This window comes from Pseudophryne corroboree, chromosome 5 (genome assembly GCF_028390025.1).
Source record: "Pseudophryne corroboree isolate aPseCor3 chromosome 5, aPseCor3.hap2, whole genome shotgun sequence".
In the NCBI taxonomy this organism is placed as follows: domain Eukaryota; kingdom Metazoa; phylum Chordata; class Amphibia; order Anura; family Myobatrachidae; genus Pseudophryne; species Pseudophryne corroboree.
Genome location: NC_086448.1, coordinates 407,079,841 through 407,095,191, shown reverse-complemented (window position 1 = coordinate 407,095,191; position 15,351 = coordinate 407,079,841). Strand labels below are relative to the sequence as shown.

The 15,351-nt window shown below is 49.0% G+C and overlaps 1 protein-coding gene across 6 annotated transcripts in view; it reads left to right on the top strand.

The window, feature by feature from the left end:
• MARCHF6 (membrane associated ring-CH-type finger 6) overlaps positions 1 to 15,351 on the top strand; it is an 845,067-nt gene that overhangs the window by 570,158 nt on the left and 259,558 nt on the right. The window lies entirely within an intron of this gene.

Genomic DNA, 15,351 nt, shown 5'->3' with positions numbered 1-15,351 from the left:
GTGGACCCCTGGATCCTACAAGTAGTATCCCAGGGGTACAGATTGGAAATTCGAGACGTCTCCCCCTCGCAGGTTCCTGAAGTCTGCTTTACCAACGTCTCCCTCCGACAGGGAGGCAGTAGTGGAAACAATTCACAAGCTGTATTCCCAGCAGGTGATAATCAAAGTACCCCTCCTACAACAAGGAAAGGGGTATTATTCCACACTATATTGTGGTACTGAAGCCAGACGGCTCGGTGAGACCTATTCTAAATCTGAAATAGTTGAACACTTACATACAAAGGTTCAAATCAAGATGGAGTCACTCAGAGCAGTGATAGCGAACCAGGAAGAAGGGGACTATATGGTGTCCCGGGACATCAGGGATGCTTACCTCCATGTCCCAATTTGCCCTTCTCACCAAGGGTACCTCAGGTTCGTGGTACAGAACTGTCACTATCAGTTTCAGACGCTGCCGGTTGGATTGTCCACGGCACCCCGGGTCCTTACCAAGGTAATGGCCAAAATGATGATTCTTCTTCAAAGAAAATGGACGATCTCCTGATAGGGGCAAGGTCCAGAGAACAGTTGGAGGTCGGAGTAGCACTATCTCAAGTAGTTCTACGACAGCACGGGTGGATTCTAAATATTCCAAAACCGCAGCTGTTTCCGACGACACGTCTGCTGTTCCTAGGGATGATTCTGGACACAGTCCAGAAAAAGGTGTTTCTCCCGGAGAAGAAAGCCAGGGAGTTATCCGAGCTAGTCAGGAACCTCCTAAAACCAGGCAAAGTGTCAGTGCATCATTGCACAAGGGTCCTGGGAAAAATGGTGGCTTCTTACGAAGCGATTCCATTCGGTAGATTTCACGCAAGAACTTTTCAGTGGGATCTGCTGGAAAAATGGTCCGGATCGCATCTTCAGATGCATCAGCGGATAACCCTGTCTCCAAGGACAAGGGTGTTTCTTCTGCGGTGGCTGCAGAGTGCTCATCTACTAAAGGGCCGCAGACTCGGCATTCAGGACTGGGTCCTGGTGACCACGGATGCCAGCCTGAGAGGCTGGGGAGCAGTCACACAGGGAAAAAATTTCCAGGGAGTGTGATCAAGTCTGGAGATTTCTCTCCACATAAATATACTGGAGCTAAGGGCAATTTACAATGTTCTAAGCTTAGCAAGACCTCTGCTTCAAGGTCAGCCGGTATTGATCCAGTGGGACAACATCACGGCAGTCGCCCACGTAAACAGACAGGGCGGCACAAGAAGCAGGAGGGCAATGGCAGAAACTGCAAGGATTCTTCGCTGGGCGAAAAATCATGTGATAGCACTGTCAGCAGTGTTCATTCCGGGAGTGGACAACTGGGAAGCAGACTTCCTCAGCAGGCACGACCTCCACCCGGGAGAGTGGGGACTTCATCGGGAAGTATTCCACATGATTGTGAACCGTTGGGAAAGACCAAAGGTGGACATGATGGCGTCCCGCCTGAACAAAAAACTGGACAGGTATTGCGCCAGGTCAAGAGACCCTCAAGCAATATCTGTGGACGTTCTGGTAACACCGTGGGTGTACCAGTCGGTGTATGTGTTCCCTCCTCTGCTTCTCATAACCAAGGTACTGAGAATTATAAGACGTAGAGGAGTAAGAACTATACTCGTGGCTCCGGATTGGCCAAGAAGGACGTGGCACCCGGAACTTCAAGAAATGCTCACAGAGGACTCATGGCCTCTGCCGCTAAGAAGGGACTTGCTTCAGCAAGTACCAGGTCTGTTCCAAGACTTACCGCGGCTGCGTTTGACGGCATGGCGGTGGAACGCCAGATCCTAAGGGAAAAAGGCATTCCGGAAGAGGTCATTCCTACCCTGGTCAAAGCCAGGAAGGAGGTGACCGCAAAACATTATCACCACATGTGGCGAAAATATGTTGCGTGGTGTGAGGCCAGGAAGGCCCCACGAAGAAATTTCAACTCGGTCGATTCCTGCATTTCCTGCAAACAGGAGTGTCTATGGGCCTCAAATTGGGGTCCATTAAGGTTCAAATTTCGGCCCTGTAAATTTTCTTCCAGAAAGAATTGGCTTCAGTTCCTGAAGTCCAGAAGTTTGTCAAGGGAGTATTGCATATACAACCCCCTTTTTTGTGCCTCCAGTGGCACTGTGGGATCTCAACGTAGTTCTGGGATTCCTCAAATCACATTTTAAACCGCTCAAATCTGTGGATTTGAAATATCTCACATGAAAAGTGACCATGCTGTTGGCCCTGGCCTCGGCCAGGCGAGTGTCAGAATTGGCGGCTTTGTCTCACAAAAGCCATATCTGATTGTCCATTCGGACAGGGCAGAACTGCGGACTCGTCCCCAGTTTCTTCCTAAGATGGTGTCAGCATTTCACCTGAACCAGCTTATTGTGGTACCTGCGGCTACTAGGGACTTGGAGGACTCCAAGTTGCTAGATGTTGTCAGGGCCCTGAAAATATAGGTTTCCAGGACGGCTGGAGTCAGGAAAACTGACTCGCTGTTATCCTGTATGCACCCAACAAACTGGGTGCTCTTGCTTCTAAGCAGACGATTGCTCGTTGGATTTGTAGCACATTTCAACTTGCACATTCTGTGGCAGGCCTGCCACAGCCTAAATCTGTCAAGGCCCATTCCACAAGGAAGGTGGGCTCATCCTGGGCGGCTGCCCGAGGGGTCTCGGCATTACAACTCTGCCGAGCAGCTACGTGGTCGGGGGAGAACACGTTTGTAAAATTCTACAAATTTGATACCCTGGCTAAAGAGGACCTGGAGTTCTCTCATTCGGTGCTGCAGAGTCATCCGCACTCTCCCGCCCGTTTGGGAGCTTTGGTATAATCCCCATGGTCCTGACGGAGTCCCCAGCATCCACTAGGACGTCATAGAAAATAAGATTTTACTTACCGATAAATCTATTTCTCGTAGTCCGTAGTGGATGCTGGGCGCCCATCCCAAGTGCGGATTGTCTGCAATACTTGTACATAGTTATTGTTACAAAAATCGGGTTATTATTGTTGTGAGCCATCTTTTCAGAGGCTCAGCTGTTATCATGCTGTTAACTGGGTTCAGATCACAGGTTGTACAGTGTGATTGGTGTGGCTGGTAGGAGTCTTACCCGGGATTCAAAATCCTTCCTTATTGTGTACGCTCGTCCGGGCACAGTATCCTAACTGAGGCTTGGAGGAGGGTCATAGGGGGAGGAGCCAGTGCACACCACCTGATCCTAAAGCTTTTACTTTTGTGCCCTGTCTCCTGCGGAGCCGCTATTCCCCATGGTCCTGACGGAGTCCCCAGCATCCACTACGGACTACGAGAAATAGATTTATCGGTAAGTAAAATCTTATTTTTTTTTTTTTTTTTTTTTTATATAGTAGCCAATTAATGATTTATCCTGCTTGCTTATTAAATATCAGTTTCAACAAACAAGGAATCCATTACAGATGATACTGACGGGCATTACATAGATATCCGTATCCTACTTTTCTTTAACATCCTTATGGCATACTGGGGACACTTAGTTAGATGGGGTCCAAAGGAGTCGGTGCACTTTAAATTCTTCTGCTGGCTCCTCCCCTCTATGCCCCCTCCCACAGCCCAGTTTAGAAAAATGTGCCCTCAGGAGAGGATGCACACTCTGGAGCTCCAGAGGATTTTTTTCTTCAGTTTAATTTAAAACTTTTTTCTCTGACGTCTTAAGTGGATGCTGGGACTCCGTAAGGACCATGGGATAGCGGCTCCGCAGGAGACTGGGCACAACTATAAAGAAAGCTTTAGGTCTAACTGGTGTGCACTGGCTCCTCCCACTATGACCCTCCTCCAGACTTCAGTTAGAATCTTGTGCCCGGCTGAGCTGGATGTACACTAGGGGCTCTCCTGAGCTCCTAGAAAGAAAGTATATTTAGGTTTTTTATTTTACAGTGAGATCTGCTGGCAACAGACTCACTGCAGCGAGGGATTAAGGGGAGAAGAAGCGAACCTACCTAACAGGTGGTAGTTTGGGCTTCTTAGGCTACTGGACACCATTAGCTACAGAGGGATCGACCGCAGGACCCGACCTTGGTGTTCGTTCCCGGAGCCGCGCCGCCGTCCCCCTTACAGAGCCAGAAGCACAAAGAGGTCCGGAAAATCGGCGGCAGAAGACTTCGGTCTTCACCAAGGTAGCGCACAGCACTGCAGCTGTGCGCCATTGCTCCTCATGTACACCTCACACTCCGGTCACTGATGGGTGCAGGGCGCTGGGGGGGGGTGCCCTGAGGGCAATATATGACACCTTGGCTGGCAAATCTACATCATATATAGTCCTAGAGGCTATATAGATGTAAAATTACCCCTGCCAGTATTCCAGAAAAAGCGGGAGAAAGTCCGCCGAAAAAGGGGCGGGGCCATCTCCCTCAGCACACTGGCGCCATTTTTCCCTCACAGCTCCGCTGGAAGGAAGCTCCCCAGGCTCTCCCCTGCAGTCTGAACACTACAAAAGGGTAAAAAAGAGAGGGGGGGCACTAAATTTAGGCGCTGTTTAGATATATATATATATATATGATATATAAAAAAGCAGCTATAAGGGAAAACACTCATTTATAGTGGGATCCCTGTGTTATATAGCGCTCTGGAGTGTGCTGGCATACTCTCTCTCTGTCTCCCCAAAGGGCTTTGTGGGGTCCTGTCCTCTGTCAGAGCATTCCCTGTGTGTTTGCGGTGTGTCGGTACGGCTGTGTCGACATGTTTGATGAGGAGGCTTATGTGGAGGCGGAGCAAATGCCTGTAAACGTGATGTCACCCCCTGCGGGGTCGACACCTGAGTGGATGGTGCTGTGGAAGGAATTACGCGACAGTGTCGACTCCTTGCATAAAAGGTTTGACGACATACCTAATGTGGGACAGCCGGTTTCTCAGCCTGTGCCTGCCCAGGCGTCTCAAAAGTCATCAGGGGCTCTAAAACGCCCGCTACCTCAGATGACAGACACAGATGTCGACACGGATACTGACTCCAGTGTCGACGACGATGAGACTAATGCAACTTCCAGTAGGGCCACACGTTACATGATTGAGGCAATGAAAAATGTGTTGCACATTTCTGATGTTACCCCCGGTACCACAAAAAGGGGTATTATGTTTGGAGAGAAAAAACTACCAGTAGCTTTTCCTCCATCTGAAGAGTTAAATGAAGTGTGTGAAGAAGCGTGGGCTTCCCCTGATAAAAAGCTGGTAATTTCTAAGAGGTTACTAATGGCGTACCCTTTCCCGCCAGAGGATAGGGCACGCTGGGAAACATCCCCTAGGGTGGATAAAGCGCTCACACGCTTGTCAAAGAAGGTGGCACTACCGTCTCCGGATACGGCCGCCCTGAAGGAATCTGCTGATAGAAAGCAGGAGGCTATCCTGAAATCTATATATACACACACAGGTGTTATACTGAGACCGGCTATTGCTTCAGCCTGGATGTGCAGTGCTGCTGCTGCGTGGTCAGATTCCCTGTCAGAAAATATAGATACCCTAGACAGGGACACTATATTGCTAAACGTAGAACATATAAAAGACGCACTTTTATACATGAGGGATGCACAGAGGGATATTTGCCGGCTGGCATCCAAAATTAGTGCAATGTCCATTTCTGCCAGGAGAGGGTTATGGACTCGGCAGTGGACAGGAGATGCAGATTCCAAACGACATATGGAAGTTCTGCCTTATAAGGGTGAGGAGTTGTTCGGGGATGGTCTCTCGGACCTCGTATCCACAGCAACAGCTGGGAAGTCTACATTTTTACCCCATGTTCCCTCACAACCAAAGAAAGCACCGTATTATCAGGTACAGTCCTTTCGGCCCAATAGGGGCAAGCGGGTTAAAGGCGCGTCCTTTCTGCCCAGAGGCAGAGGTAGGGGAAAGAAGCTGCAGCATACAGCCAGTTCCCAGGAGCAAAAGTCCTCCCCCGCTTCCTCTAAGTCCACAGCATGACGCTGGGGCTCCTCAGGCGGAGCCAGGTGCGGTGGGGGCCCGTCTCAAATTTTTCAGCAATCAGTGGGCTCGCTCACGGGTGGATCCCTGGATCCTTCAAGTAGTATCTCAGGGGTACAAGCTGGAATTCGAGACGTCTCTCCCCCCCCCCCCCCCCCCGCCGTTTCCTCAAATCTGCCTTGCCAACCACTCCCTCAGGCAGGGAGGCAGTGTTACAGGCAATTCACAAGCTGTATTCACAACAAGTGATAGTAAAGGTGCCCCTACTTCAACAATGAAGGGGTTACTATTCCACAATGTTTGTGGTACCGAAACCGGACGGTTCGGTGAGACCCATTTTAAATTTGAAATCCTTGAACACATATATAAAAAAATTCAAGTTCAAGATGGAATCGCTCAGGGCGGTTATTGCAAGCCTGGACGAGGGAGATTACATGGTATCACTGGACATCAAGGATGCTTACCTGCATGTCCCCATTTACCATCCTCACCAGGAGTACCTCAGATTTGTGGTACAGAATTGTCATTACCAATTCCAGACGTTGCCGTTCGGTCTATCCACGGCTCCGAGGGTCTTTACCAAGGTAATGGCCGAAATGATGGAAAGAAGGGAGTTTTAATTATCCCGTACTTGGACGATCTCCTGATAAAGGCGAGGTCCAGAGAGCAGTTGTTGGTCGGGGTAGCACTATCTCGGAAAGTACTACAACAGCACGGCTGGATTCTAAACATTCCAAAGTCACAGCTGGTCCCTACGACACGTCTACTGTTCCTGGGGATGGTTCTGGACACAGAACAGAGAAAAGTGTTTCTCCCGGAGGAGAAGGCCAAGGAGCTGTCATCTCTAGTCAGAGGCCTCCTAAAACCAAAACAGGTGTCGGTGCATCACTGCACGCGGATCCTGGGAAAAATGGTAGCTTCCTACGAAGCGATTCCATTCGGCAGGTTCCATGCAAGAACCTTTCAGTGGGACCTGTTGGACAAATGGTCCGGATCGCATCTTCAGATGCATCGTCTGATAACCCTGTCTCCAAGGACAAGGGTGTCTCTGCTGTGGTGGCTGCAGAGTGCTCATCTTCAGGAGGGCCGCAGATTCGGCATACAGGACTGGGTCCTGGTGACCACGGATGCCAGCCTTCGAGGCTGGGGGGGGCAGTCACACAGGGAAGAAACTTCCAAGGACTATGGTCAAGTCAGGAGGCTTCCCTGCACATAAATATTCTGGAACTAAGGGCCATTTACAATGCCCTAAGTCAGGCAAAACCCCTGCTTCAAAACCAGCCGGTACTGATCCAGTCAGACAACATCACGGCGGTCGCCCATGTAAACCGACAGGGCAGCACGAGAAGCAGGACGGCGATGGCAGAAGCCACAAGGATTCTCCGATGGGCGGAAAATCACGTGTTAGCACTGTCAGCAGTGTTCATTCCGGGAGTGGACAACTGGGAAGCAGACTTCCTCAGCAGGCACGACCTCCACCCGGGAGAGTGGGGACTTCATCCAGAAGTCTTCCAACTGATTGTAAACCGTTGGGAAAGGCCACAGGTGGACAAGATGGTGTCCCGCCTAAACAAAAAGCTAGAAAAGTATTGCGCCAGGTCAAGAGACCCGCAGGCGATAGCTGTGGACGCTCTAGTGACGCTGTGGGTGTACCGGTCGGTTTATGTATTCCCTCCTCTTCCTCTCATACCAAAGGTACTGAGGATAATACGGAGAAGAGGAGTAAGAACTATACTCATTGTTCCGGATTGGCCAAGAAGAGCTTGGTACCCGGAACTTCAAGAAATGATCTCAGAGGACCCATGGCCTCTACCGCTCAGACAAGACCTGCTGCAGCAGGGGCCCTGTCTGTTCCAAGACTTACCGCGGCTGCGTTTGACGGCATGGCGGTTGAACACCGGATCCTGAAGGAAAAGGGCATTCCGGAGGAAGTCATTCCTACGCTGATAAAAGCTAGGAAAGAAGTAACCGCAAACCATTATCACCGCATATGGCGAAAATATGTTGCGTGGTGTGAGGCCAGGAAGGCCCCAACGGAGGAATTTCAGCTGGGCCGTTTCCTGCACTTCCTACAGTCAGGGGTGACTATGGGCCTTAAATTGGGTTCCATTAAGGTCCAGTTTTCGGCTCTATCGATTTTCTTCCAGAGAGAACTGGCTTCACTACCTGAAGTTCAAACTTTTGTTAATGGAGTGTTGCATATTCAGCCCCCTTTTGTGTCTCCAGTGGCACCTTGGGATCTCAACGTGGTGTTGGATTTCCTAAAGTCACATTGGTTTGAGCCACTGAAAACCGTGGATTTGAAATATCTCACGTGGAAAGTGGTCATGTTGTTGGCCTTGGCCAGGCGTGTATCAGAATTGGCGGCTTTGACATGTAAAAGCCCTTATCTGATTTTCCATATGGATAGGGCAGAATTGAGAACTCGTCCCCAGTTTCTCCCTAAAGTGGTATCAGCTTTTCATCTGAACCAACCTATCGTGGTGCCTGCGGCTATAAAAGATTTGGAGGCTTCCAAGTTGTTGGACGTAGTCAGGGCCCTGAAAATATATGTTTCCAGGACAGCTGGAGTCAGAAAGACTGACTCGCTATTTATCCTGTATGCGCCCAACAAGTTGGGTGCACCTGCTTCAAAGCAGACTATTGCTCGCTGGATCTGTAGTACGATTCAGCTTGCACATTCTGCGGCTGGACTGCCGCATCCTAAATCAGTAAAAGCCCATTCCACGAGGAAGGTGGGCTCTTCTTGGGTGGCTGCCCGAGGGGTTTCGGCTCTTCAACTTTGCCGAGCAGCTACTTGGTCGGGGTCAAACACGTTTGCTAAATTCTACAAGTTTGACACCCTGGCTGAGGAGGACCTAGAGTTTGCCCATTCGGTGCTGCAGAGTCATCTGCACTCTCCCGCCCGTTTGGGAGCTTTGGCATAAGCCCCATGGTCCTTACGGAGTCCCAGCATCCACTTAGGACGTCAGAGAAAATAAGAATTTACTCACCGGTAATTCTATTTCTCGTAGTCCGTAGTGGATGCTGGGCGCCCATCCCAAGTGCGGATTGTCTGCAATACTTGTATATAGTTATTGCTTAACTAAAGGGTTATTGTTGAGCCATCTGTTGAGAGGCTCAGTTGTTATCATACTGTTAACTGGGTATTGTATCACGAGTTATACGGTGTGATTGGTGTGGCTGGTATGAGTCTTACCCGGGATTCAAAATCCTTCCTTATTGTGTCAGCTCTTCCGGGCACAGTATCCTAACTGAAGTCTGGAGGAGGGTCATAGTGGGAGAAGCCAGTGCACACCAGTTAGACCTAAAGCTTTCTTTATAGTTGTGCCCAGTCTCCTGCGGAGCCGCTATCCTATGGTCCTTACGGAGTCCCAGCATCCACTACGGACTACGAGAAATAGAATTACCGGTGAGTAAATTCTTATTTTTTTCTTCAGGTAGGCTGTTGGGCAACAGCCTACCTTCATGAAGTACTCTTGGGGTGGGAACGACCCCGGCCTCCTGGAGGTGCTGAGTCGGATACCGATGGCAGGACAACAGTCCTGAGGGTTTGTGTACTGCAGGCATTGTGCTCTCACGCACACACCCACAGCACGCAGCACATCCCCAGACCAGAGCCAGAAGGTCGTCGAGTGGTAGTGTTGCCTGGGCTCCTACTAGCGAGGTTCCCCGGTTCTTGACGCGGGGCGGGTATATGGACTCCCTCTGGGGTGATCCCATAGCCCCCCGCGCAGACTGGCAGTGGAAATACAGTAGGTGTTGGGACCTTATTTTACACATAACAGGGGACATTGCCAGTATAAAAAACGCATGTAGCTACGACGCTGTAACGGAGTGGAGCTATCTCAGAGCGGGACCATACGTTTCCTGTCCACATTACGTGTGTTCCCAGCGCTGCAGCAGGAGGGTACTCCACGGCCAGACACTGGTCCATGGGTGTAGTTCACGGGTAGAGCCCGCTGTGGGAACCTTTTATTTGGCTCCTCACACATTAAACAACCATATAGCCTAACATTCTAACTTTGTTAGTTTCAGGATGGGTGCTGGTCCCTCCTCTCTGGGTCTCTCCACACATAGTGGACTAGGCAGGATTGCTTGTTCCTGTGTGTGGGGGTGTGGGTGTTATTGTTCCCTGTCAGCATGGTGAAAAAAGCTGTGTGTAATGTCTTCCGCACCAGGTTTTCTCCCTCCCCCACAGTCTCTCTCATGTGTGAACAATGTAGCCAGCCTTCAGAGAACAGTCGGCCTTCCAGGGGTGATTTACAAGAACCAGCTTGGTTAAGTTCTATTGAATCTATGATGGCTGACATGTCAAATGAGTTAACTACTGCCAGACAGGAAAGGTAGCAGCTACAACAGTCTATGGCTGCTCTGGCTAAGAAAAAGACAGATGGCAGACAACTATCCCCTCTTTCACAACCACTACCCCAAGAGCGGAGGTCACCAGACATTCTCTCGGAATCCGAGGAGGAGGTGCCAGAGGGGGAGGAGCTGGAATCTACTGCTAAGGTGGAAGATGCCTTTCCAGCGCAGGGCGTGGAATCACTTATACTTGCTATAAGAGATGTTTTACATATCCCTGGTAATGAAGCGGAAGTACAGCAGTCCTTTTTCTCTGCACCGAAAAAACACTTGTCACTTTTCCTGATTTAAAGGAACTGGATGATCTTTTCAGAGAACCCTGGGTTACTCCTGACAAGAAATTCCCGGTGACAAAGAAATTAGTTTCCGCTTTTCCCTTTGCTCATGAGGGGAGAAAGATCTGGGAAACACCACTAACTGTGAATGCTTCGGTATCACACCTGTCAAAAAAGATGGGGCTGCCAGTTCCAGGGCTACTGCCCTAAAGGAACGTGCGGATAGGAAAATAGAAAAACTTTTAAATCTATTTTAATTGCAGCATGAGCGTCCCAAAGGCCTGCTATTGCGGGCTGTGGAGTAACTCGCACCATTCATACCTGGGCAGGTAACCTTCAGGAGGGCCTAACTGTTGATAAGACCCTGGCTGAAATGGTGATGCTTATACAGCATGAAATATGCTCGCTTCCTTTGTGAGACAATCAAGGGCATAGGCATTATTAATGCTCGTACTACTACTATGGCGGTTTCTGCACGCAGGTCCCTGTGGGTTGCAGCCACAGCGTCAAAAAAAAGAGTATGGAGGCTTTGCCTTTCACATGAGATTGGCTATTCAGAGGTGAATTGGACTCATGGATTTCAAAGGCTACCACTGGAAAGTCCACGTACCTTCCATCTGTGACTCCACCAGCTAGAAACTCCAACCTGGGACCTTCATTACAATCCTTTCGGACCGCAAGGTTTAAGGGCAAAGCCAGGGCGCAAATGCAGCAAGAGGTACCAGAAGTAAGCCACGTAATCCGGGTGGTATTCATGTGACCACCTGTCAGCTGACCGACAGTCACATGACCTCCTCCGTGAGCCCGACGGCTCACTATCCCGATGGTCTTTGAAAAAGTCACGTGTTGCGTGACGAAACGCGTCAGGACTCCTCCCCCTTTCTCACACACTTGCCGCACGCTCTGGGATACCATCTACAGCTCCATCTTACCGGCCATAGGAGCGAACGGTGTACGTCCTAACGCAGGACGAAACCGCAGCATCAGCTCAGCATACGGACAGTGGCCGGACGTCAATTTCCCTCCCTCTCATTATTCACGGACAGCACAAGTCCAGAGAGCACTAGAGAAGCATCACAGAGTGCCGGATCCCCATAGCGGCTTCGATTCAATCAGCCGCACACCTGTCTCTCCCCACACACTGCAGCGGGCGGTGCACGCCCAGGGGAAGAATTAGACAACTGCGGGATTCCGAAGTGTATGGACAGACCCTCCGTTCTACTGCATATTGGGCAATTTGTATCGACCTGAGGACGCTCGGGTCTTGTAGCCCAACCGGAGAGGTAATTCAACATAATATTTCCATATAATTGGTTCCTGGAACGTTGAGACATTGTACCATACATCCTAACATTAACAAAATGCAATTCATTGCTTTCAATAAATGCACTCTCATCTAGTAATTGTGCTCCATCTGAATAGTGGTTTATAATAGTCTTGGCTACAGTGTTACAACAGCTGATACACTGGGACTGCCGGCAGCTGATCAGTGTGTATCACTTTCTTAATTGTTTGCTGTAGCAGCACAAGCAATTTATGTGAGCGATTTATTGTATATGTGGCTAATTTGTGAGAAGAGGGATTATTAATTGTGATTTTTATATATATCCTGTGCATAACAAAGTGGTTCTGTACATATATTTTTATTCATTTAATTTAAGAATAAATATTCAATTTTTATTACCCCTTGGTTGTGATGAATTTAGACTTTTACAATGTTAAAATGAAATGAGCGCCTCTATTTTTTCCTTTCTCTGTTCTATTAATTTTGAGAGTAACACATAACTCTCTATAGAGGCGAACGTACACATTTTTTGCACTGTAAAATCCCAGAATTAAGACATCAGTCTGGTATAATGCATAAGTGATTAACACAGGCGCAGCAACTTTTTTCTTTACTACCTCAGGTTTGCTCTGCTGGACGAGCACTATCAATTCCAGGCACTATCCTTCGGCCTGTCCACAGCCCCAAGAGTTTTCACAAAAGTAATGCAGAAATGATGTTCCAACTCAGGATTCAGGGGGTGAACATTATTCCCTACCTGGACGATCTTTTGATAAAAGCGAGATCCAGGGAACAACAGTTGGACAGCATCAGCCTCACAACGACACTACTATCACGGGTGGATTCTCAATTTACTGAAATCCTACCTTGAACCAACTCAAAGACTCCAGTTCCTGGGGATGATCTTGGGGTCGCTCAGTAGGTCTTCCTTCCCGAGGACAAGGCAAGGACGCTTCAGGAGATGGTTCGAACGGTATTGAAGCCGAACTGGGTCTCAGTACATCTTTGCATACGCCTGTTGGGAAAGGTGGTGGCCTCCTACGAGGCGATTCAGTATGGCAGATTCCATGCGAGGACTTTCCAACTAGATCTCCTGAGGAAATGGTCCAGTTCGCATGTGCAGATGCACCAGATCATACGTCTCTCACTGCAGGCCAGAATTTCTCTCCTGTGGTGGTTGCAGTCCTCCAACCTCTTGGAGGAAAGGTGCTTTGGGATACAGGATTGGATTGTCCGAGGTTGGTGAGCTGTCACCCAAGGGGCACAATTCCAGGGCAGGTGTTCAAACCACAAAGCCGTTCTTCCAATAAACAGCCTGTAACTCGGAACGATCTACAATGCTCTGCTACAGGCCATTCAAGTTCAGTCGGACAACGCCACGGCAGTGGGGTACATTAATCGACAGGGAGGAACGAAGTGCAAAGCTTGCATGCAAGAGGTATCCAAGATTCTCCTCTGGGTGGAAAGAAATGCAAGGGCGGTTTCGGCCGTATTTATTCCGGGAGTAGACAACTGGGAGGCGGGCTTCCTAAGTCGACACGATCTACACCCAGGAGAGTGGGGTCTCCATCCGCAGGTATTTCGACAGATAACAGATCAGTGGGGCTGTCCGCAGATTGATCTGATGGCCTCTCAACTCAACAAAAAGCTTTGGCGCTATTGTTTCAGAACAAGGGACCCTCAGGCGGCGGTGGACGCACTGACAACACCATGGGCTTACCGGTTGGTGTACCTGTTTGCTCCGATTCCATTACTCCCTAGGGTTCTGAAAAGAATCAGAAGGGAGGATTTTCAGGCAATTCTGATTACCCCGATTGTCCTCGAAGAGTTTGTTATGCAGCCCTTCTAGCCATGGAAGTAGAAAACCCTTGGCCTCTGCCAATGAGGGAGGATCTTCTTCAGCCAGGGCCGTTCATCTACCCAGACTTACTGTGGCTTCGTTTAGCGGCATGGCGGTTGAACGGAACATTCTAGATTAGAAGGGTATTCCGGACAAGGTTATTGCAACCATGATTCAAGCCAGGAAGGCAGTCACGTTGAAGCGTTATCATCACATCTGGAAACAATGTCTCCTGGTGTGAGGGCCGAAGGTATCCTGCTGCAGGATACGGGCCTACGGTTAGGCTCCATAAAGGTCTAGATCTCAGCTTTGTCCATTTTCTTTCAGAGAAATTTGGCTGCATTACCTGAAGTCCAGACGTTCTTGCAGGGTGTCCTTCACATACAGCCTCCTTTTGTATCTTGGGATCTGGACGTCGTTTTGACCTTTCTACAGTCCTCTTTGTTTGAACCATTGATGTTGGTAGAAGACAAGTACCTTACATGGAAGATGGTTAAGCTATTGGCATTAGTTTCGGCTAGGCGAGTTTCGGAACTCCTGCAAGAGTTCCTACTTGGTCTTTCATGAGTACAGAGCAGAGCTCAGGACTCATCAGCAGTTCCTGTCAAAGGTGGTTTCTGCATTCCACCTGAAACCGCCTAATGTGGTTGCGGTCGGCGTCTGCCACTTCCTCGAATCCTGTGTCCTTGGATTTGGTGCGATCCCTGAAAATCTATGTCAAGAGGACGGCTGCTGTCCGAAAATCGGATTCCCTCTTTGGGGTTAATTCCAAGTTGATCGCAGCAGGAATTCTGTTAGCAATTGGGCAAAACCATGTGCACTGCAGGGGGGGCAGATATAACGTGCAGAGAGAGTTAGATTTGGGTGGGGTGTGTTCAATCTGCAATCTAATTTGCTGTGTAAAAATAAAGCAGCCAGTATTTACCCTGCACAGAAATAAAATAACCCACCCAAATCTAACTCTCTCTGCAAATGTTATATCTGCCACACCTGCAGTGCACATGGTTTTGCCCAATTGCTATCAAAAATCCTGCTGCAATCAACTTGGAATTACCCCCTTTGTGCTGTATGATGTACAAAAGAACAGTTGACCTGCTTCGAAGCAGTCGATTGCTCATCGGATTAGGCTCAGTTTTCAAGAGGCCTATACTTCAGCGGCCTTGCCTGTTACGTGGTCTATAAAGGCTTACTCTACTAGGTCGTGGGTTCCTCCTGGTCGACTGCCCGTGGTATCTCGGCTTTGCAACTATGCCGGGCCGCTACCTGGTCAGGAACAAACACGTTTGTCAAGTTCTACAGGTTTGATACCCTGGTTAAAGAGGATGTCCAGTTTGGACATTCAGTCCTGCAGGCGTCTCGGCACGTTCCCACCCATTCTGGGAGGTTTGGGACATCCCCATCGTACTTAGTGTCCCCAGTATCCCTTATAAATGTTAGAGAAAATAGGATTTTAGAATTTAGCGCAGCTACGATCAACTTGGAATGACCCCCTTTGTTCCTTTTGTAGTTGCCTTTTGCACAAATATTATCAAAATAAATGTCATATTGATACCTGTATAAGATTTTCTGTGACTCTTTAAATAGTTTCTAAAGTCAACATTAATTTTCATTTATTCAAGTGATGTAATTATAATTATTAGCCTGACCA